This window comes from Trichosurus vulpecula, chromosome 3, assembly GCF_011100635.1.
Source record: "Trichosurus vulpecula isolate mTriVul1 chromosome 3, mTriVul1.pri, whole genome shotgun sequence".
Taxonomy (NCBI): domain Eukaryota; kingdom Metazoa; phylum Chordata; class Mammalia; order Diprotodontia; family Phalangeridae; genus Trichosurus; species Trichosurus vulpecula.
The window spans coordinates 430,378,834-430,403,702 of NC_050575.1; positions in this window are offsets into that span (position 1 = coordinate 430,378,834).

Genomic DNA, 24,869 nt, shown 5'->3' on the forward strand with positions numbered 1-24,869 from the left:
AGGTCTCTTTGCCCCCTTCTACTTGTGCAATGAGGTTTCAGAGCAGCAGAAGTGGGACAGCAGATACTAAGAACCACATCAGTATTTTGACTGTATATAAACTGTAATTTAACTGATAACACTCTAAATCTGATAGCTTTATCTAATGGATGGACCTCTGGCTGAAGAAGGTGAACGGTATACAAAGATGTTCTGGAGAGCTGGAAAGATGACTCATAGATTCTCCTTAGAGAAAGAAAAAAAAGAGTGGTTTTCACCATACATTCAAACGCAGTGAAAAACATCATTTCATGTGATGTGTGGTCATTTCAGTGTTTGATAGACATTAGCAGAAAAGCTACAATGAAAATAACTCTGGTTTGTACAACATCAGCTGTAAATGATGAAGAGGTAAAGGAATTCTATAAAGAATACAGTAAGAGCCTCCAGTAAAACATAATGCATTTTAACTCCAGCAATTTGAATGCAAAAGTGGGAAGAAAGAATGAGGAAAAAACTTCGGGAAAAAGGATGAGAGGGACTAGACCTCTAATTTCATTGATATAGGGAACTCTAAGATGATGCTGTAATGTACCAATGTACATTACTTTACCAATGTACATTACTTTAGCAATGTAGGCTTTAGAAGTCTGCCTGGAGCACTCAGAGCCTAGTAAGCGACAGAGGCCAGTCCCTAGTGGCTCCAGGATTATGTATTATCCGTGGTGCCATGCATGTTGGAAAACACAGATTAGAAGTAAGGACTGATGTAGAGCAGCAACTGGTAGACTATATAGTAGCTTCCTATCTATATAAGATGTCCCAAAAGTCTTAGTGCAACTTAAAGTTATTAAAGCTTAAAACTGCACTTGGGACTTTGGGGACACCCTATAAATCATGAATAGTTTCTTAATTTGTCAAGCACAAAATAGCATCAGCAAACAAAATTAAAATGAAGCTGATGCTATTTTATGAAACAGGAAATGACTCATTTGTGAGGAAGTTATTTATGCTTCAGTTGTAGGCAAATAGTCAGACAACCAACATGTTCAAGAAAAGATCAAAATTAATGGAAGCCTGGAAGACAGAATATTGAAAAGAAAAAAGAGAGATCTATAAGCAAAAGAATTCAAAATTGACCTATTTAAATGAGATATTAGAAGCTGAAAATGGGATGTAGATGAAAGACAGAATGAATTAAATCAACACTCATTGCAATATTTCCATATAAATGGTTAACCTATTTAACCCAAATATCATAACCAAAAGACCCAAAGAGCCTAAAAAGTACCGTAGTCAGCAAATATTTGACTTGCTTGCCAAACAGAGATATGGTAGCCAAGGACAACATCAGTTTAGAATATAAACTCTTGTGCAAAAATATTAGGGGAAAGGAGATTGGAAGATCATGAGCAGTGTCACCTTATAAAACAAAGAAAAGCAGCAGAGAGGAAAACCAGTTTAAAGAAACCTTGGCAAGAGATGCAACTAAGCAAAACCACCCAGAGCTTATTGAAAGATGAAATGAGGAGAACAGCAAGCAAATAAAAGGGTGGAAAAGATCTACAAAGGGTTTTATAACCCATTTTTCTCCTATTTCAGTTTAAGCATCACACTTAAGAGTCTATATTATAGCTCAGACTTCTCATAAAGAAAGTAGAAACACATTGGAAAAAAGGTGTAGAAGGAAGTGTATTAGACCAAGTGTATGTATAGCAGATCTGTGCTGTAAACAACATAATTGTGATGACACTGAGGTACCAATACTCAATGTTAGCCATTGGTGCTTTTGCCATTCAATCATTTTCAGTCATGCCTGACTCTTCATGACCCAATTTAGAGTTTTCTTGCAAAATTACTGGATCAGTTTGCCATTTCTTTCTCCAGCTCATTTTTTCAGGAAATTGAGGCAACAGGGTTAAGTGACTTGCCCAAGACAACACAGTAAGTGTCTGAAGCCAGATCTGACCTCAAGAAAATGAGTCTTCCCGACTCCAGGCCCAGAACTCTATCCACTGCACCATTTACCTGCTTTATTACTAAAATTATTCATTATTTTTCTTAATTATTGGTGGTATGGTGCTGGTGGTTGTTATTGCAGAGTGATCATTCAAAGATATAGAAAGTATCTTCCACCTAAAGCAACACAAAAACTGTTTACCTACATGCCTATTTCTGTTTCTATATAATTTTTATAAGCATTCTCTCTGGATATAGATATAGATCTGTCTAGAGAGGGCACATTTTACAGCAATATTAGAAACAAACATGAAGACTTTTGCAGGTGATATCTCAAAGAACAATACATCTTTATAATAATATAATTGAATGAACGATTTAGAGAAATCAAGAATCCTCTGTGTTTTTTAAATAATGTTTTGTTTTTTCCAATGCAAACATTTGTAAACTACTCTTAATTTTTGTGAGAGGTTTGTTATAATATATTGAACCAGTTAAGTAACACTGATGATAGTGATTTTAATTGAGAGTATATACGACATTTCACAGCTGTAACACCCCCTACCTCTCTACTTTAAAAAATTGAGAAAAATATGTTTTCTCTTTCTCCGTCCCATTCCCCACCTCATTAAAAAAATCAATTTCTCACAACAAATATACATAGTAAGGCAAAACCAATTTCCCCTGTGGCTGAATACTAAAATAAAAATGTTTCATTCCAAACTCTAAATCCATCACCTCTCTGTCTTGGAGAACATGGGCTACCATCAGTCTTCTGGCATCATGAGTACCTATTGTATTGATCATGGTTCATATAGCTTTCAAAGTTGTTGGTTTTTCACTGTTATTATTTTATAAATTATTCTCTTTTGTTCTTCACCAGTTTATAAAACTTTTCAGAAATGTTCATTTTTACAATATTGATGATATAATACACATTTTTCTTCTAATTCTTATCTATAGGATATATATTACATATGTATATATGGACACATGTATATATTTTCCCCTATTTGAATGTGAACTTCTTGAGGACAGGCAATCTCTTGCTTGCTTGCTTATACTTAACCCGATTGCTAGCATATCCCCTGGCACGTGGTAAGCATTTAATGATTGCTTCTCGTGCCATTCATCCATTCATTGGTATATTTAAATATTAACACTAATTTTTATTCTCTAGACTGTTAGTGGCCTCTGACAAATTGGGCTCTTCCAGGGCTCTGGACTACTCTCTATGGTACCATAGGATTCACATCTCACCTCACAACCAATAGTCTTGCCTATGTCATCCCAGGACAATGTTCTCATTAATGAATGAGGATTATCAAGAGTCATCCTGAAAAAAAATGTATAGGAATATGGATATTGAGGCTGATCATCTGGCGATTGATGTTTCCAGGAGCCCATTTCCCAAATTCTTTATCCTGACCCCCACCTTCTCCTGGTTCAGTGGTTAGTCTTCCCTACTGCAACTTAACATAGTCCCTTCATCCCCACCTCTTGTCACAGGGAGAGAAGGCGAATGGCTGCCCACAGAAGGCTGACAGAGATATCTCATCATGCCTGAATCCACTTTCTGTACTTGCCTTCTGGTAGCCTCCATCTACCTTCTCTGTGCCTTTGAAAAATAAGGTTGGAAAGATAGATAGGGCCAGAAGAACATGATTTGTCAACAGGAATAAGGATACACAAGGAAGCTGGGACATGGCCAGACATTGTAGAAAGCTCTCAGCTATGAAATAAGCAAGGGGAAAGGGAGCATAGACATCACTGCACAATATGGTGAATGTAGGAGCCCCTTCCCAACTGGGCAGTGCTACAGAAATGGAAGGAATTACTGTTGTTCCTTTTGTTATTAATAGAACATAAACAATAAAACAGTTTATACTTAGTACATTAACACTTCCCCACCCCTACCCCCAAGTCTTGAGATAAAGAGTACAAATATTAACACACCCACTATAAGGGTAAGAAAACTGAGACTTACAAAAGTATAGAGATTTGTCTAAGGACATAAAATTGGAAAGCCCAGAGTCAGAATGATGACCCAGTCATTTTGATCATTTCAGTTCTCATTCATGTCCCCACCTCTGCTCTACAGCCTAGAATTGTGGAAAGTTGTCCTTAGGCACTTAGTTATATTATGTCTTGTGCACAATGATTTCACGTGTGCCAATGTCTTCTCCCAATTGGATTACAGTACCTTCAAGAGCAGGAACTGGGTTTTAGGCTTCTTCACTGTCTTCCAGGGCATTAGGACAAAGAATTGTGACAGTACAAATGTGACATCTCCTGTTCCCTCTGGCATATTGACACATAGAATAATCTGGGGAGACACAATGACCTTCTCTTCAACCTCATTCATTAATTAAGCTTCATTGCACTAAGCTACTGGCAAAGCTTGCTAGCATCCTAGCAGAGATGCTCTATTCTATTTCACCCAAGATAGCATTTGCTTCTCCTTATCCATAAAATTGGGAAAACTCATCTTTGTGCAACTTATCTCACAGAGGGAGGAGGAATCCCAGAAGGGCTTCAGAAGTGGGAATTATCATGATGCAGTGTTATTCCTCCTCCTTTCCCTCCCCCTCCAAAACTATGGAATAACAGAAGGAAGAGGAAGCAGTTAAACTCAGCTGCTGATTGGAAGGAGCATAGGGAATATGACATACCTCTCAGCCATTCAGATTTTTAACTGAAGGTCTCAGGGTCAGAAACAGACAGAGAATTAAGGAGGCCAGGTTGTGAGTGGGACAAAGAAAGTTCCTCTCCATGCCTGGCTTGTCTTTGTCTGGATTGGAAGGACTTTACCAGCCACCAGAGACTAAATAGAAAAGCACAGATCATAGGAATTTCTCTGTCACAGATCCAAGAGTGTTTTTTACCCTGTGCGGGGAGGAGAAGCTGACTCTCAGGTTCAGAATGCCTGAATCTTCATCTAAAGACAGTCTGTACTAGGAATAAGAATAGCATATTGGTTGAGGATTGCATTATACATGTAATTTCTTCACTCTTTTTTTCTCACTTGCTGGCAATGCAGCCATGGGATGCTAAATAAAGCAAGTTGTCTCCTCCCTATAACTCCTGAGTTCAGAGTATCCTGTGAACTGCCTACAGTGTTCATGGATCCAGGAAAGGCTGAAGGAATGAAGATATACAGTCAAGTGCTTTATGATTTATTGTTTATTTGCTTTATTGTTCTCATGTCAAGAGTGAAAGTCTGTATACCAGAGGTGTCAAACTCATGGCCAGGGCCACAAATGGCATAAAACTCCTAAGTGGGACATAACCAGATTAAAATGCAATTAAAAAATGTTCAACAAAATAGATAAAGATATGATACAACATTGATAACATTAGTTGGTATTTGGGGGCAGCTAGGTGGTGCAGTGAGTAGAGCAATAGCCCAGGAGTCAGGAGGACCTGAGTTCAAATCCGACCTCAGACACTAGCTGTGTGACTTTGGGCAAGTCACTTAACCTTAATTGCCCTGCCCTCCCCCTTCAAAAAATATTAGTTGGTGGTTGTCTAAGTGAATATGCAACCTGAAGAGATCGTTCTATTTCACTTTGACACCAATTCTGTACACAGTCAGAAAGGATGTCTTGTCTGTTATTTTGGAGAGCAACTTCATTGGGACAATTAAGGTTTAATAAACCATGGTAAGGTCAGGGAGAAATGGGGCAAGGCCAATATTGGAGTCTCAAGAGCTGATGCTCAGATTGATCAGTAGAATAGATCAAGCATACAACATATGGAAGTAAATGACCACAGTAACCTAATGTTTAATAAACCCAAAGATCCAAGTTTTGGGGGCAAAAACTCAATATTCAACAAAATCTGCTGGGGAAACTGGAAAGCAGTCTGGTAGAAAATAGATAAAGACCAACATCTTACACTGTATACCAAGCTAACTCAAAAGTGTACATGATTTAGACATAAATGGTGGTATCATGAGCAAATTCAAAGAGCATGGAAAACATACCTATCAGATCTATGAAGCGGAAGAGTTTATGACCAAAAAAATTGTCAAAGAAGATCACAGGAAGGAAAATGGATAAATACTATTACACTAAAATAAAAAGGTTTTACACAAACAAAATGAATACAGCCACAACTAGGAGGAAAGCAAGAAATTGTGGGAAAATTTACAGTGTTTCATAAACATCTCATTTTTCCATACCTATATAGATTTAAACATATATATGTACATGTATTACATATATGTGGAGAGAGAGAAAACTGAGCTATATTTGTAAACACAAGAGCTATTGTCCAATAAATAAATGGTCAAAGTATGTGAACAAGAAGTTTCAGAAGAAGAAATTAAAGCCATCGATAGTCATACAAAAATGTTTTAACTCTCTAGTGATTAGAGAAATGCAAATTAAAATAACTCTGAGGTGCCACCTCACAACCATCAGATTGGCTACCATGACAGAAAAGGAAAATGACAATTATTGGGGGGGGGCTATGGGAAAATAGGTAGACTAATACACTGTTGGTGGAATTGAGAACTGAGTCAACCGCTCTGGAGAATAAGCTGCAACTATGGCCATAGGGCTATAAAACTTTGCGTGCCCTTTGACCCAGCAATACCACTACTAGGCCTGTACCTGAAAGAGATCAAAGAAAAAAAGGGACCCATATGTACAAAAATATTCCTAGTAGCTCTTTTGTGAAAAAAATTGGAAATGGAGGAGATGTCCACCAATTGTGGAATGACTGAACAAGTTGTGGCATATGAGTGTGATGGAATACTATTGTCCTATAAGAAATGACAAGGTAGATGATTGCAGAAAAAACTGAGAAGTCTTATATGAACTGATGCCAAGTGAAATGAGCAGAACTAGGAGAACATTATACACAGTAACAGTAATATCGTAATGACAATAAACTGTGAAGGCATTAGCTACACTGAACAATACGATGATCCGCAATAATTCCAAAGGACTTCTAAAGAAAAGTGCTATCCACTTCCCAGGACACAATTGAAGAATTCTAACTACAAATAGAAGCATATTTTCTTTTACTTTATTTTTCTTGCTTTTTTCTTTCATAATATGACTAATATGATGAGGAAAAGGAGCTGATGCTCATTGGGTAAATCCACTAACTATATTCCCAGGACAAATCAGCTGATGCAGCCATCCAGGAAGAGAGGCAAAACTAGGAGAGAAGAGTTTGTTCTCTGAGAACCATAGAGAGCTCAACACTGCAGCAGTTCTGTTCAGTGATGCAAACATATCTGATAAGCATGAGATTCACCCAACTCCTGAACTTTCCTGCTGAATAGGATCAGGTTAGTGGCTCACAGCTACACCTACTGATTAAATTTATTTTCTGAGACTTGCCCAAAAGAGTTCTGTTCACTCCTAGTGAAGCTGTTGTATCAGCAACTCAAACACTGGTTCAATGGAAAGAGGTCTTATTCTATGTTCTTGAGAGTGCACGAACCTCTCTGGGGAACGCTTTAGCCAGATAGAATCAAAGAACTGTTTTGAGTTGAGAAGTCAGAGGAGATTTCATACAGACTAGTCTGACTATGCACACATCTTAGAATATAATTCTGAAGATCCCCTCTCCCATTTCCACACTATTTTTGTCTGTCTTAAAAGCTACAATATGCAACCTTTTGCAAAGGTATGGATGGGTGGATGGATGGATGGATGAAAATTATTAAGTACTTACTACATACCAGAGATTGAATAAAGTGCTAATGACATGAATACATAATCCTCAGAGGGCTCACTTTCCAATGAGGGAGACAAAACATAAAGGGGATTGATGGCCAAGACAGGGCACTTCAAAAGAAATCATATTTTTTATTTAGTTATTATGCCCAGAGCAAAAAAAAAAATAGAAGGGGTTGGGGGAAGAGTAGAAAGATGTATGCAGTGACTGGCAGATGATGAAATGATCGTAGTGGACAGATGGATGGCTGAAGGTGGAGGTGAAATATAAACTGGGATCTGGGGTCTATAGCCACCTAGTACATATAGTAGATATAGTGGTCTAGTTTGCTCTCACTCAGTAACAAATCAAGAAAGCAGGGACCTAGATGGGAGTTTCAAATATGAGTGAATTAACTTCCCCAAGGATTGAAGGCATGAATTCTGGAAGTCTAGGATGCAGAGACTCAAGTCCAGCGTGCAATGTATTGGCCTCAATTAGGAGAAGCAGGGCAGCTGGCAAGATGACCTAGAAGGTTGCTGGATGGGATGTGAAGCAAGTATTCTGAAATTGGAAGTGACACCAAACAGCTCTTACCCTATGGCACTTAGCAAAGTGGTCAAATATAATGATTGTGCCCCCTTTTCAAAAAGAAGGGAGGAGATAGACTGAAGCAGCAGCTGTCAGAAGGTTTGTCAACTTAAAATACCCCAGAGAGACTGTGACAAGGGCTGTGTCATCTATGACCCAGAGAGAAGAGGGATGCTCTGGGTAAAGGGGAATTTTCTCTTCCAAAGGATTTGCTAAAAACATGCGAAGGTAGAATCATCTTCTGCCAAATCTGGAACCTGAGGTCGTCTTTGATGAAGTGCTAACTGTACCCCTGTGGCTAAGCACTAGACCATTCGGGAGGGAGTGTGGCCAATCATCCGTCCTTGGGCAGGCACACCAAGGCACACAGCAGCTTTGTTTCTGCTGGAAGGCTGCTAGTGTAGGAAACAGGCCAGCCCAGGGACCTGGCTGGTGTGGGTCTCACACTATGCCGAGGGCAAACTCCAGGGGTCCTGAAAACAGCACTGGTTGGGCAAATAAGGAGAGCGATAAGCCGTTGTTGCTTTTCCCTAGACTCCCCTGTGACCTCTCGATCTCTGCCAACCAGAAAACTAGCAAAGAGGGGGAGGGAGAAGTGACCAGGGACACAGGTTGGCATTCATTGCTGGGGGAAGCAAGCCGAAAGCTCACCACCCGACCCACTGCATACGTTCTCTTTGCCTTTTCCCCCACCTCTAAAATAGGGGTTTGGGCTTGGTGATTTCTAAGGTATTTTCCATCTCTGAATCTGCGACCGGACGAGCATCACCAGCTGAACATCAGGACCCCCTTCACAGGATCAAAGGCCGAGCGGACTCGTCAGGGGTCCAAAGCGACTGAAAGGAGCACGCAGCTGGCGGATCCAGCTGTGAACATGAGCCAGAGCTTTTGGAGTGCTCACATACTTACTCAACATGGATGCCCCCAGCTACCCGGGTCCGGTCCTCTGTTCTCCACTCACAGAGGCTTGGATGTTTATAGCACGTCATGTGCGCTGCATCCTCTGACCTTCACTACAACTCCGGGAAGTAGTTGAGAACATTATTACCATTTAACAGATGAGGAAACTGAGGCACAGAGTGGTTAAGTGACTTGCTCAGGGTCATATGACCAAGGAGTATTTGAAGCTAGATTTGAACCTAAGTATTCTTCACTTCAGCTCTGTGCCTTGAGTTAAAATTTAAGTCTAAACATTCCTTCAGGCCTTTGCATCTCATCACTTGAGGAAATCCTTTTCTTCTGCCACAGCCTGGCTCATGGGCTGCCTCCATCATGGTTCCTTCCCTGGTACCAAGAGCCTAAAGGGAGTTCACCTTCCTCCTCAACTTCCCTGAGAGCTCTTTCTTGACTCTCCCCTCTGCTCAAATGACATTCAGCCTTGCATGGGATTCCATCAGTATTTTTTAAGCATCTGCCATCTTCCAGGCATTGAGCTAGGTGTTAGTGACCTCATCCTCCTCCCCAGAAAAATATCTAATTCTTTTCAAGGAATAGCTCCATTCTAATTGAGGAATATAGTATGCAGACAGTGAAGTGAACCTTAAGTGAGTACAATGTAATAAAGCAATTTATAAAGCATATTTATAATTTATAATAGTAATTCAGGGGAGCAGAAATAGCCACTTGCAGGACATATCACCTGAGCCCTGAGCCATGTTTGAAGGAAGTGGTGGATTCCTGCACAGTACAATATTTGTGTGTGTGTGAGTGTGTGTGTGTGTGTGTACATATATCACCTTTTTTAGATTGTAAGTTCCTTGAGGGAAAAGACTATATCATGTTTCATCTATGTGTCCCTAGAAGTTATACTATATATTCAAAGAACTGTCATATAAGAGAAGAATGAGAAGACCTTTTCAGTTTGGCCCCAGAAGTCAAAACTAGAAACAATATTAGCTGGTTTGTTGTTAGTCAAAGTTGTACAGCTGTAAAATTGCAAAGATACCAATTTAAGCTTGATGTCAGAAAAATAATACTTCCTCAGAGTAGGTATCAGAAACTCAGTGGATATAGCATTGGGATCACTGAACTTAGAGTAAGGAAGACTCAAGAGTTTGAAATCTGCCTCGTAAGTTTACTAGTTGTGTGATCCTGGGCAAGTCACTTAACTTTCCCCAGCCTGAAAGGTAGTATTTATCTTGCAGGTCATTGCAAGGATCAAAAGAATTAATGCATGTCAGGCAGTGTGCTAAGTCTGGGAGAGCGCTGGGTGCATGAAACTCGGGAGCAGGAGCAGACTCAGGGCAGAAGTACCAGCTACAGTGGTGATCGATCCCCAGGCCTCTCAGTCCAGGACAGGAGTCTGTCTGAGCTACATGAGACACCAGCCCTGAGGCCTCCAGCCCACAGTCTAAAGGTTTGAAATTTGCCTTCTGGAACTTCCAGGAGCCATGATGGCCAGGTAAAAGGCTCTCACCCTTCCCTTCCTCACCCAGATAATGCTCCCTCAGGAAAAGCCTTGAAATAGAGGAACCAGAAGTGAGACTTCAGTAGCCTTTTAGTGAGAGAAGTTGGGGAGAGGACCCTTCTTGTGGAGGCAGAAGGAGACTAGTGCAGTAAGGGAAGTGTCCCAGCAGGCAGCACCTCAACAGAATAGTGGGACTTCCTAAGCCCAAGGGGGGTGGAGCCAGCAATCGTCAACACCAGGACCCCAGACTTGCCTTCACACTGCCAAGGGAAGTGGCAGAGACCAGCACAGACAACTGCTGAGACCCCCTAAGCTGTAGGGCAGGCCTAGAATAAGAGGAGACTTCTAGCAGCCAGACCACCCCTCCCCCACACCTCATGATATGAAAGGCCACAGCACACAAAGCCAGTAATCTCCAGAAGCAGAGATCCACTTTAGAAGCCAGGGGAAAAAAACAACATGAAAAAACAAACCAGAAGACCAAAGACTATTGATTCCTATTATGGAGGTAGGGAATATCAAAATGCCTATTGAGAAGAGGACAGCATTGTTGCTATACTCACATCTGAAACCTAAAATGGGAACGTGAGCTCGTCTCCAGACCAAAAAGAATTCTTGGAAGAGCTCAAAGAGGATTTTAAAAACCAGATTAGAAAGGTAAAAGAAGAGAACAAATCTTTAAAAAGTAAGAGTGCCAAAATGGTTAAGGAGGTTCAGGATATATTTGGAGAGAATAACTCCATAAAAAGTAAAATTAATCAAATGGAAAAGGAGATACAGAAGCTAAATGAAGAAAATAATGTGTTAAATATTAGAATTGGGTAAGCAGGGGGGCGGAGCCAAGATGGCGGCTGGTAAGCACGGACTAGAGTGAGCTCCGTACCCGAGTCCCTCCAAAAACCTATAAAAAATGGCTCTGAAACAATTCTAGAACGGCAGAACCCACAGAACAGCAGAGGAAAGCAGGGCTCCAGCCCAGGACAGCCTGGATCGTCTCTGGGTGAGGTCTATTCCACACGGAGCTGGGAGCTGGGAACGGAGTGGAGCAGAGCCCAGCCTGAGCGGCGTGGACGATCCAGACCAGAAGCCGGGTGGAGGGGGCCCTAGCGCCCTGAATATGTGAGCTGCGGCAGTTACCAGAACCCCTCGACCCACAAACACCAAAGACTGCGGAGAAGGTTAGTGGGAAAAGCTGCGGGAGTGGAAGGAGTTCGCAGTTCGGCTTCCAGCCCCGGAGGCAGCGGAGGTGGGGCAGCTACAGCTGTTGTTACTTCCGGCTCCAGGCCCACCTGGTGTGAGGAATTAAGTGGCGGATCAGAGCAGGAGTGCAACAGCCTGCTGAAGATCTAAGCCCAGTCTGGACTGGGGGTCCTTGGGGAAGGAGGAGTGCAGCTCTGACAGAGCTGGCACCTCCCCCCCAAACGTAGAACATAGAACTCGTTAGTCTACAAGCAGTCATACCCCACTGAAAAACTCAAGGGTCAAGTTAGTTGGTTGGGAATATGGCCAGGCAGCGAAAACGCGCCCAGATTCAGTCTCAGACTTTGGATTCTTTCTTTGGTGACAAAGAAGACCAAAACATACAGCCTAAAGAAGACAACAAAGTCATAGAGCCTACAACCAAAGCCTCCAAGAAAAACATGAACTGGCCCCAGGCCATAGAAGAACTCAAAAAGGAGTTGGAAAAGCAAGTTAGAGAAGTAGAGGAAAAATTGGGAAGAGAAATGAGAAGGATGCGAGAAAACCATGAAAAACAAGTCAATGACTTGCTAAAGGAGACCCAAAAAAATACTGAAAAATACACTGAAGAAAACAATACCTTAAAAAACAGACTAACTCAAATGGCAAAAGAGCTCCAAAAAGCCAATGAGGAGAAGAATGCCTTGAAAGGCAGAATTAGCCAAATGGAAAAGGAGGTCCAAAAGACCACTGAAGAAAATACTACTTTAAAAATTAGATTGGAGCAAGTGGAAGCTAGTGACTTTATGAGAAATCAGGATATTATAAAACAGAACCAGAGGAATGAAAAAATGGAAGACAATGTGAAATATCTCCTTGGAAAAACCACTGACCTGGAAAATAGATCCAGGAGAGATAATTTAAAAATTATTGGACTACCTGAAAGCCATGATCAAAAAAAGAACCTAGATACCATCTTTCAGGAAATTATCAAGGAGAACTGCCCTGATATTCTAGAGCCACAGGGCAAAATAGAAATTGAAAGAATCCATCGATCGCCTCCTCAAATAGATCCCAAAAAGAAATCTCCTAGGAATATTGTTGCCAAATTCCAGAGCTCCCAGATCAAGGAGAAAATACTGCAAGCAGCCAGAAAGAAACAATTTGAGTATCGTGGAAACCCAATCAGAATAATCCAAGATCTGGCAGCTTCTACGTTAAGAGATCGAAGGGCTTGGAATGCGATATTCCAGAGGTCAATGGAGCTAGGATTAAAACCTAGAATCACCTACCCAGCAAAACTGAGTATCATGTTCCAAGGCAAAATATGGAGTTTCAATAAAATAGAGGACTTTCAAGCTTTCTCAGTGAAAAGACCAGAACTGAATAGAAAATTTGACTTTCAAACACAAGAATCAAGAGAAGCATGAAAAGGTAATCAAGAAACGGAAATTGCAAGGGACTTACTAAAGTTGAACTGTTTTGTTTACATTCCTACATGGAAAGATGATGAGTATGATTCATGAGACCTCAGTATTAGGGTAGTTGAAGGGAATATCCATATATGTATGTATGTATATATGTATATATATGTTTATGTATATATATAAGTGAATGTGTATGTATGTATATATCTATGTGTATATGTATGTATGTGTATGTATGTGTATATATACATATGTGTTTATGTATGTGTATATATATATACGTAAAAGAGAGAGCAGACACAGGGTGAGTTGAAGATGAAGGGAAGATATCTAAAAGAAATAAAATGAAATTAAGGGATGAGAGAGTAACATACTGAGAGAGAGAGATAGGGAGAGATAGAATGGGGTGGATTATCTCGCATAAAGGTGGCAAGAGGAAGCAGTTCTATGGGAGGGGGGGAGAGGGCAGGTGAGGGGGGCATGAGTGAACCTTGCTCTCATCAGATTTGGCCTGAGGGGGAATACCATACATACTCAGTTGGGTATCTTACCCCACAGGAAAGAAGAGGGAGGAAGATAAAAAAAAAATAAAAGGCGGGGGGATGATGGAGGGGAGGGCAGATGGGGGTGGAGGTAATCAAAACAAACACTTTGGAAAGGGGACAGGATCAAGGGAGAAAATTCAATAAAGCGGGATGGGTTGGGAAGGAGCAAAATGTAGTTAGCCTTTCACAACATGAGTATTGTGGAAGGGTTATACATAATAATACATGTGTGGCCTAGGTTGAATTGCTCAACTTCTTAGGGAGGGTGGGTGGGAAGGGAAGAGGGAAGAGAATTTGGAACTCAAAGTTTTAAAATCAGATGTTCAAAAACAAAAAAAGTTTTTGTATGCAACTAAAAAATAAGATACACAGGCAATGGGGCGTAGAAATTTATCTTGCCCTACAAGAAAGGAAGGGAAAAGGGGATGAGAGGGGAGGGGGGTGATAGAGGGGAGGGCTGACTGGGGAACAGGGCAACCAGAATATAAGCCATCTTGGAGTGGGGGGGAGGGTAGAAATGGGGAGAAAATTTGTAATTCAAACTGTTGTGAAAATCAATGCTGAAAACCAAATATGTTAAATAAATAAATTGCATTTAAAAAAAAAAAGAAACTAACTACAAATTGGGCTTTTATGATGAGCCAGGGGAATCAGCTAATGGATTGTCCTATCAATTAGATAAAATGCCATTGGGCTGAATTTTTATTAATTGCAGGATATATTCTAAGACTTGCATTCTTGAACAAATCCCTGATATCAATATGAAGTTTTACTTTTTGCATTTTTCTCATAAAAATGGAGGGTAGCATGTGTAGCAACATGACTTCCCAGTCTGTAAAACTGGGATTACCTTTTTCTAAAATTAATCAGTTATCTTTAAAATTGTTTTCTTCCCACAATAAAATTATTCTTTCTTGTCAAAAAAAAAAATTAATACTGCTGTTTTGCACCTGGCCGTTCCATCAGTTTCAAATACACCCAAGTATATTATCAGCCAACCACATTCCTCCATTTTGTCCACAAGCATACCATGAGAGAGGGTCGGGTAGGTGGCACAGTGATTGGAGTTCTGAGCCTGAGCCAGGAAGTCTCATCTTCCTAAGTTCAAAACTGGCCTCTGATAATTACTAGCTGTGTAGTCCTGGACAAGTCACTTAACCTTGTTAGTCACTGTTTCATCACCTGTTAAATGAGCTGGAGAAGGAAATGGAAAACTACTCAAGTATCTTTGCCACAAAAGCCCCAAATGGGGTCAAAAAGAGTCCAACATGACTGGAACAACTGAACTAGAAGTTCTTAGCCATAGCTCTGTTGCTGAGGATATGCCACTTATTCTGGACATCTACTTTTACACAGAAATAACTAATAAGGCGATATGCCTGAGCTATGAAAGATATAGTTTTCCTACTGGCTAAGCACTGATAAGTTTAATTATATTGATTATTTTAAGGGTCTCATCTTTTATTATATGTATCTGCCATATTATGTCTGGTGCACCAACTTTTCCTGCATAATCTAGAAAATAGAAAAGCCATCAATAAAATATGTGTTTATAAATAGTAAAAAAAAAAAAGAAAAAAGAATTGGGTAAGCAGAAGCTAATGATTCTATGAGACACCAAGAATCAGTCAAACAATATCTAAAAAATGAAAAAATAGAAGAAAACATGAAATATCTGATCGGGAAAACAGCTGACCTGGAAAATAGATCCAGGAGACATAATCTTAGAATTATTGGTCTACCAGAAAGCCTTGATGAACAAAAGAGCCTGAAAAGTATTTTCCAAGAAATCATCAAGGAAAACTTCTCCAAGGTCCTAGAACCAGAGGGTAAAGTCATCAACGAAAGAATCCACCAATCACCCCTTGAAAGACATCCCAAATTGAAAACTCCAAGGAATATTGTGGTGAAATTCCAGAACTATCAGGTCAGGGAGAAAATACTGCAAGCAACCAGAAAGAAACAATTCAAATATCATGGAACTACAGTCAGGATCACACAGGATCTTACAGCTTCTACAATAAAATTAAAATATGATATTGCAAAAGGCAAAGGTGTTTGGACTACAAGCAAGGATCAACTACCCAGGAAAAGTGAGCATAATTTTTCAGGCAAGGAGATGTACGTTCAACGAAATAAGGGAATTCCAGACCTTCCTGATGAAAAGGCCAAAGCTCAATGGAAAATTTGATCTTCAAATACAAAACTCAAGAGAGACATAAAAAGGTAAATGGGGAAGAAAAATAGCTGTTATTCAATAAGGGAAAATTGTTTACATCCTTAAATAGGATAATATTGATTTATATGTATTATATGTATATAATATATATATATGTATATACATATGTATATTATATATGTATTATATGTCAATCTTGAGAATGGTACCGTTATTATGCAATTGAAAGAGATATACATGGACTAAGGGTGTCATATAAAGTAACTGAAGTGATGATACAAAACATAATTAAGGCGTGGAAAGGGATTGTTCTGGGAGAAGAGGTAAGGAGGAGGTAGAAAAGGGTAAATTAAGTCACAAGAAGAGGCACAAAAAGATAGAGGGAAAAAAGGAGGGAGAAAAGCAATGTTTGAGCTTTATTCTAATCGGATTTGGTTCAAGGAAGGAATAACATACTCTGCTAAGTATAGGAATCAAACTTGTACTACAGGCAGTAGGAGGGGAAAGGGAAAAGAAAGGGGTGGTGGATAGAAGGGAGGGAAGAAGTAGCAAGGGGAAAAGGGTAAGGTAAGAGAGGGGTGTCATTAGGGAAGGAAAACTGAGTAAGATGGTGTTCAAAAGCAAAACTCTTTTGAGGAGTAGAAGGGAGAAGAGAGAAATAAAAGCATAAATAGGGGTGGGGAATAGGATGGAGAAAAAGACACAGATAATAATCACAACTGTGAATGTGAATGGGGTGAACTCTCCCATAAAATGAAGATGGACAGCAGAATGGATTAAAAACCATAATCCTACAATATGTTGTTTACAAGAAACACATTTGAAATGGGGGATACACACAGGGTAAAGGTAAAAGGCTGGAGTAGAATATATTGTGCTTCAGCTAAAGTAAAAAAAATGCGGGGGTAGCAATTCTAATCTCAGAAAAAGCAAAAGCAAAGATAGATATAATTAAAAGAGATAAGGAAGAACATTATATCCTACTAAAAGGCATCACCGACAATGAAGCAATATCATTACTTAACATAGATGCACCAAGTGGTATAGCATATAAATTATTAGAGGAGAAGTTAAGGGAGGTACAGGAAGAAATAGACAGAAAAACTATACTAGTTGGGGACCTCAACCTCCCTCTCTCTCAACTTGATAAATTTAACCTCAAAATAAACAAGAAAGAAGTTAAGGAGGTGAATAGGATTTTAGAAAAAGTAGATATGATAGACCTCTGGAGAAAACAGAATGGGGATAAAAAGGAATATACCTTTTTCTCAGCAGTACATGGCACATACTCAAAAAGTGACCATGTATTAGGGCATAGAAACCTCTCAATCCAGCACAGAAAGGCAGAAATAGTCAAAGAAGCCTTTTCAGAACATGATGGAATTAAATTTATTTGTAATAAAGGACCACGGAAAGATAAATGAAATATTAATTGGAAACTAAATAATCTAATCCTAAAGAATGAGTGGGTCAAAGAACAAATCAGAGAAACAATTAATAACTTCATTCAAGAGAATAGCAATAATGAGACAACATACCAAAACTTATGGGATGCAACAAAAGCAGTTCTTAGGGGAAGTTTTATACCTCTAAATACATGTAAATAAAATAGATAAAAAGGAGATCAATGAATTGGGGATGTAACTGAAAAACCTAGAAAAAAAACAAATCGAAAATCCTCAATCAAATACCAAATTAGAAATACTGAAAAACAAAGGAGAGATTAATAAAGTTGAAATCAAGAAAACTATTGAACTAATAAATAAAACTAAGAGCTGGTTTCATGAAAAACCAATACAATCGATAAACCTTTGGTCAATTTGATTTAAAAAAAGAAAGAAGAAAATCAAATTACGAGTACCAAAATGAAAATGGTGAATTCACTTCCATAGAAGAATAAATTAAAACAATAATTAGAAATGATTTTGCCCAATTGTATGCCCATAAATGTGACAACCTGAGGGAAATGGATGAATATTTACAAAAATATAAATTGCCCAGGTTAACAGAAGACGAAGTAAAATACCAAAATAACCCCATCTCAGAAAAAGAAATTGAGCAAGCCATCAATGAACTCCCTAAGAAAAAATCTCCAGGGCAAGATGGTTTTACATGTGAATTCTATCAAACATTTAAAGAATAATTAATTTCCATACTTTATAGACTATTTGGGAAAATAGGTGAAGAAGGAGTTCTACCAAATTCTTTTTACGACACAAATATGATGCTAATATCTAAACTAAGAAGAGTCAAAACAAAGAAAGGAAATTATAGACCAATTTCCCTAATGAATATTGATGCAAAAATTTTAAATAAAATGTTAGCAAAAAGATTTCCTCAACTTATCATAAGAATGATACACTATGACCAGGTAAGATTTACCCAGGAATGCAAGGCTGGTTCAATATTAGGAAAACTATCAGCATAATTTACCATATCAACAACAAAACTAGCAAAAATAATATGATTATCTCAATAGATGCAGAAAAAGCTTTGGAAAACATACAATACCCATGCCTATTAAAAACACTAGAAATCACAAGAATAAATGGAGTCTTCCTTAAAATTATAAGTAGTATCTACTTAAAACCATCAGTAAGCATCGTATGTAATGGGGATAAGCTAGATGCATTTCCAGTAAGATCAGGGGTGAAAGAAGGATGTCCATTATCACCCCTATTATTCAATTTGGTACTAGAAATGTTAGCTTTAGCAATAAGAGAAGAAAAAGAAATTGAAGGAATTGTAATAGGCAAAGAAGAAAATAAGTTATCACTATTTGCAGATGGTATGATGATTGACTTAGAGAATCCTAGAGAATCAAGCAAAAAACTACTTGAAATAATAAACAACTTTAGCAAAGTTGCAGGATATAAAATAAACCCACATAAATCCTCAGCATTCCTACATATTACTAATAAACCCCAACAGCAAGAGACAGAAAGAGAAATTCCATTTAAAGTTACTGTAGACAGTGTAAAATATTTGGGAGTCTACCTGCCAAGACAAACCCAAGGCCTATATGAACACAATTATGAAACACTTTTCACACAATAAATTCAGGTCTAAATAAATGGAAAAACAACAGTTGCTCATGGTTATGCCAAACTAATATAATAAAAATGACAATTTTACCAAAATTAATTTATTTATTCACTGCCATACCAATCAAACTACCAAAAAATTATTTTACATAGCTGGATAAAATGATAACAAAATTCACCTGGAAGAATAAAAGATCCAGAATACCAAGGGAATTAATGAAGATAAATGCTAGGGAAGGTGGCATAGCCATACCAGATATTAAACTATAACATAAAATAGCAGTCATCAAAACTCCTTGGTATTGAATAAGAAATAGAGTGGTGGATCAGTGGAATAGGATAGGTACACAAGACACAGGAATCAACAACTACAGCAATCCACTCTTTGATAAAACCAGAGAATCCAGCTTCTGGGCTAAGAATTCACTATTTCACAAAAACTGTGGGGAAAATTGGAAAATGGTATGGCAGAAACTGGGTATAGACCAATATCTTACATCTGTTTCAACAATTTGGCTAGTGCCTACTGTGGGTGTGTAAAACCAACAACACCCAGCACACAGAACACTGCAAGCCCAGGTTCTTTTGATCTGCTTTACTAAGGAAAGCAATGTTAAGGGGTTAACAATCTTACTTTAATACAACATACAAATATTATTCAGTCAACTCAGGGGGAAAAGGCAGCACCATGAACTTCAGAGCAAATACAAACAAATTACAAACATACATTTATGAAGAGACTAAATATAACTCATAGTTACCAAGGAACTATCTCGACAAGGCTGGCTCAGAGTCATGTGCCTTTCCTGCTGTGACTGAGAGCTCTGAAAAAAGAAAGCCAACCCCTGGCTTTATATATCTTCTTCAGCATCAAAGGTGAGTCACCCACATGACTTCAAATTGTCACAAAAATGTGACTTAAACCCACGTGGTCTAAAAGCCTCTAATGTCACAAACATGTCACTCAAACCCATGTAAACTAGGCTTTCCCTTGAGGCAAGGAGGTCATCAAAGACTCCTAATTTAATCAAGGAAACAAAGGTCAAACTCTTCAAGGGCACTTGGTTGAATAAGTCCTAAGAGCCCATCTTGATTCCCAATACAACACCATATGCCAAAGAAAAAAGTCAAAATGGGTTCATGATTTAGGAATAAAGGCTGATACTATAAGCAATTTGGGAGAGCAAGGAATAGTTTACCTATCAGATTTATGGGAAAGGGAAGAATTCGTGATCCAACAAGAAATAGAAAGCACTACAAAATACAAAATGGATAATTTTGATCATGTTAAATTGAAAAGTTTTTTTGTATAAAAAAGCCAATGCAACCAAGATAAGAAAAGAAGCAGAAAATTGGGAGAAAATCTTTATAACCTGTGTCTCTGATAAAGGCCTCATCTCTAAAATATACAAGGAACTGAGCCAAATTTATAGGAATACAAGTCATTCCCCAATTGAGAAATGGTCAAAGGATACGAAGAGGGAGTTTTCAGAGGAAGAAATTAAAGATATCTATGGTCATATGAAAAAATGCTCTAAATCACTATGGATTAGAGAAATGCAAATCAAAACAACTCTTAGGTACCACATATATTCTGTCAGATTGGCTAATGTGAAAAACAGGAAAATGATAGATGCTGGAGAGGATGTGGGAAAATTGGAACACCATTACATTGTTAGTGGAGTTGTGAACTGATCCAGCCATTTTGGAGAGCAATTTGGAACTATGCCCAAAGGGCTCAAAAATGTGCATACCCTTGACCCAACAATACCACTTCTAGAGTTGTATCCCAAAGAGATAATACAAGTGGGAAAGGAACCAGTATGTACAAAAAATATTTACAGCAACTCTTTTTGTGATAGCAAAAAAAATGGAAATCAAGGCAATGTCCATCAATTGAGGAATGGATAAACAAATTGTGATATATGAATGTAATGGAATACTATTGTGCTGTAAGAAAAGGGGTGGAGACAGACTTCATTATAACCTGGAATGACTTATACAAACTGATGCTGAGTGAAGGGAGCAGAACCAGGAGATCATTATACATGATTACAGACACATTATCTGTAAGTACTAACTTTGATAGACTTTACTCCTCTCATCAATGCAAGGTTCAAAGACAGCTCCAAAAGACTCATGATGGGAAAAGCTATGCACATCTAGAGAAAGAATTATGGAGTCTGAATGCAGATTGAAGCAACATTTTTGCTCTCTCTTTTTTCTTTTTTTTTTTTTGGTTTCATTTCTGCTTTTTCATGATTCATTCCATTGGTTATAATTCTTCTTTACAACTGGACCATCATGCAAATAAGTACAATGTGAAGGTATATGTAGAACCTACATTGGATTGCATGCTGTCTTGGGGGTTGGGGGAGGAGTGGGAGGGAGAGAAAATTGTGAACCCAAAATCTTGTGGAATTGAGTGTTGTAAAAATAAAAAAATAAATTAAAGAAAAAGAATTAATACATGTACTTTGCAAACTGTGAAGTGTTCATATGTGATATACATATGGACATATGTATATGATAAATTGGAGATAATCTCAGTGGGGAAAGCACTAGAATTAATAGGGAACATAAAAGGCTTATCATAAAAATTTGGATTTTAGCTGAGACTTGAAGGAAACCAGGAGGTGGAGCTGAGAAGAGAGAAATTTCCAGGCATGGGGGACAGCCAATGAAAATGCATGGAGGAGGGAGGTGGAGCTGTATTGTGTGAGGAACAACAAAGAGGCCTGAGTCATTGGATCTCAGCATAAGTGTGGAGGTGTCCAGTGTAAGAAGACTGGAAAAGTAAGGGAACCCAGGTTATGAAGTTTTTCAAAAGTAAAACAGACAATTTTATATTTTATTCTGGAGGTAATAGGGATATACTGCTAGTTGGTACAGTGGATAGAGAGCTGGGCCTGGAGTCAGGAAGACCTGTGTTCAAATCTGGCCTCAGATACTTACTAGCTATGTGACCCTGGGCAAGTCACTCATCCTTGTTTGCCTCAGTTCCTCATTTGTAAAATAGCCTGGAAGAAGCAATGGCAAACCATTCCAGTATCTTTGCCAAGAAAACCTCAAATGGGGTCATGAAAAGTTGGACACAACTAAGAAACAACGGAACAAAAAGTTTTTGAATAGGGAGCTGACATGATCAGACCTGCCTTTTTAGAAAGATCAATTTCATGTATAAGTGGAAGAAGGACTGGAATGGGGAAAGATGATGTGGGGAAAGAAATTAGTAGGCTAACATAGGTGTGAGGTGATAACCTGCGCCAGAACGGTGGCAGGGTCAGAGTAGAGAAGGGAGCAGTTATGAGAGATATTATAAAGGTAGAAATGTTATGACAGAACCTGGCAATTGATTCGATGTGGTGGATAAAAAATAGAATGAGCAGAGGATGATACCAAGGTTGGGAGCTTAGATGATTGGGAGATTGGATGGTGGTACCCTCGACAGTAATGACAAATGAAGGAAGAGAAGAGGGCTTATGGAGGAGGTAGATAATGAGATTAGTTTTGGATCTGTTGAACCTGAGATGTCTAGAGAACATCCAGTTCAAAACATCCAATGGGCAGGTGAATGCATAAGACTGTAGTTTGGGCAGATTAAACATATATGAGAATCATTTGCATGGAGATGATAATCCAATCTGTAGGAATTAATGAGATTACTTTTTTCAGTTTATTAATTAATTTATTTTCAGTTTTCAACATTCACTTCCATAAGTTTTAAATTTTCTCCCCCTTCCTCAACCCTCCCTCCCAAAATAGCATGCAATCTGACATGGACTCTACACAAAAATTTCCTATTAAACACATTTTCACACTAGTCATGTTGCATAGAAGAATCATAATGAATGGGAGAAACCATGAAAAAGAAAACAAAACAAAAGAGAAAATAGTCTGTTTCACTCTGCATTCTGACTCCATAGTTCTTTCTCTTGATATGGATGGCATTTTCCATCATGAGTCCTTTGGAAAAGTTTTAGGTCCTTGCATTGCTGAGAAGGGCAAAGTCTATCTAAATCAGTCCTTGCACACTGTGGTGTTACTGTGTACAATATTCTCCTGGTTCTGCTCACCTCACTCAGCACCAGTTCTTATAAGTTTTTCCAGGTTGTTCTGAAGTCCACCTGCTCATTATTCCTCATAGCACAATAGTATTGCATTACATTCATATACCACAACTTGTTCAGTCATTCCCCAATTGATGGGCATCCCTTCGATTTCCAGTTCTTGGCCACCACAAAAGAGCTGCTATAAATATTTTTGTACATACCGCTTCTTTTCCCACTTGTATGATGTCTTTGGGATATAGCCCTAGAAGCAGTATTGCTGATTCAAAGTGTATGCACATTTTTAGAGCCCTTTGGGAATAGTTCCAAATTGCTCTCCAGAATGGTTAGATCAGCTCTAGAAACTGATGAGATCACTAAATGAAATAATATTGATGAAGAGTAGAAGAAGGTCCAGGATAAAGTTTTAGGGGAGTCCCCACTGATAGCAAGGGTGATGTTGAATAAAGCTCCAAGAAAGGAAACTGAGAAGGGGTGGTCAGAGAGACAGGGGGAGAAGTTGGAAAGCAGTGTCATAAAAACCTACAGAAAAGAAAGAATTAAGCTGAAGAAGGTGATTAACAATATCAGAACCTGTAGGGAGTTCAAAAAGTACAAGGAGTGAGAAAACACTACTGTTTTGGCCATTGAGAGATTATTGGTAACTTTGAAGAGAGGAGTTTCAGTTGAATGATGAGGTCAAAAGCAGACTAAAGAGTTGAGAAATTAATAGGAAAGAAAGTAGAGGCAGATATTATAGACATCCTCCTCAAAGGGTTTAACAAAAAAAGGGAGGAGATGTATGGAATGATAGTGAGCAGGGATGGATGGACTTTTTTGATTATTGGGGGAGGCATGAGCATATTTGCGGGCAGTACAAAGTGGCCAGGAGATAGGGAGAGATTAAAGATTAAAGACTGTGGGGATGGTTTCAGGGATCAGGATTTGAATCCAGGTCTTTGGAGTCCTGCTTCAGTATTCTTTCCACTACACCATGGTTCCTTCCTATCACACATGTTATGACAGAACCTAGGGGCTGAATGCACCATTGTCTCTATCCCTTTCAATACTAATATCCAGAAGCATAAAGTAGCTGGCAACTTTGATGGGATTATATCAGTAATGGGAATGACTAGAGATGTTTACTAATTATCCAAACTTTGATGAGGACTTGGAAGAGATGTCCAAGTTGGAAAGCATGTCTGCTGTGCAATGGGACCCCTGAATTAGAAGCTTTGACTGTTTCTAACTCTTAGGCAAAATACGGATTCATCGATCCTTTGAAAGTTCCACTATGCTAGACAATTCCATATATAATCATCACCAGAATTTTAAAGGTGTAAATACTGAGGAATAAGATACCACTAAAATGTCTAAAATCATGTGTGCCATTTGACAAAAAATATGGAAAATGGAAAAAATGATCTCAGAATTTCTTCATTTTCTAGAAATTTAAGCCTTTCTCCCAGATACACAGATGTCTAACCTCAAAATCATGTCTGGTATCTCTTTCCCTTTTCCCTTGTGTCTATGTGCCAGGGGCAGTCAGGCAATGAAAATACAGCAGTCCCGGCCCTCGAGGAACTTAAAGCTAAGTGGAACCATGGAACAGCAGATAGAATGCTGGACTTAGACTCAGTGGACCAAATTCAAATCCAGCATCAGATCTGCTAGTTCTATGGCTCTGGGCATGTCACTTGACACCTCAGCCTCAGTTCCCCCATCTGTAAAATGAGAGCAAGAGTAGCATTTACTTCCCAGGGTTGCTTTGAGCATCAAATGAAATAATATTTACAAACCACTTTGCAAACTTTAAAGTGCAAAGTAAATATTAACT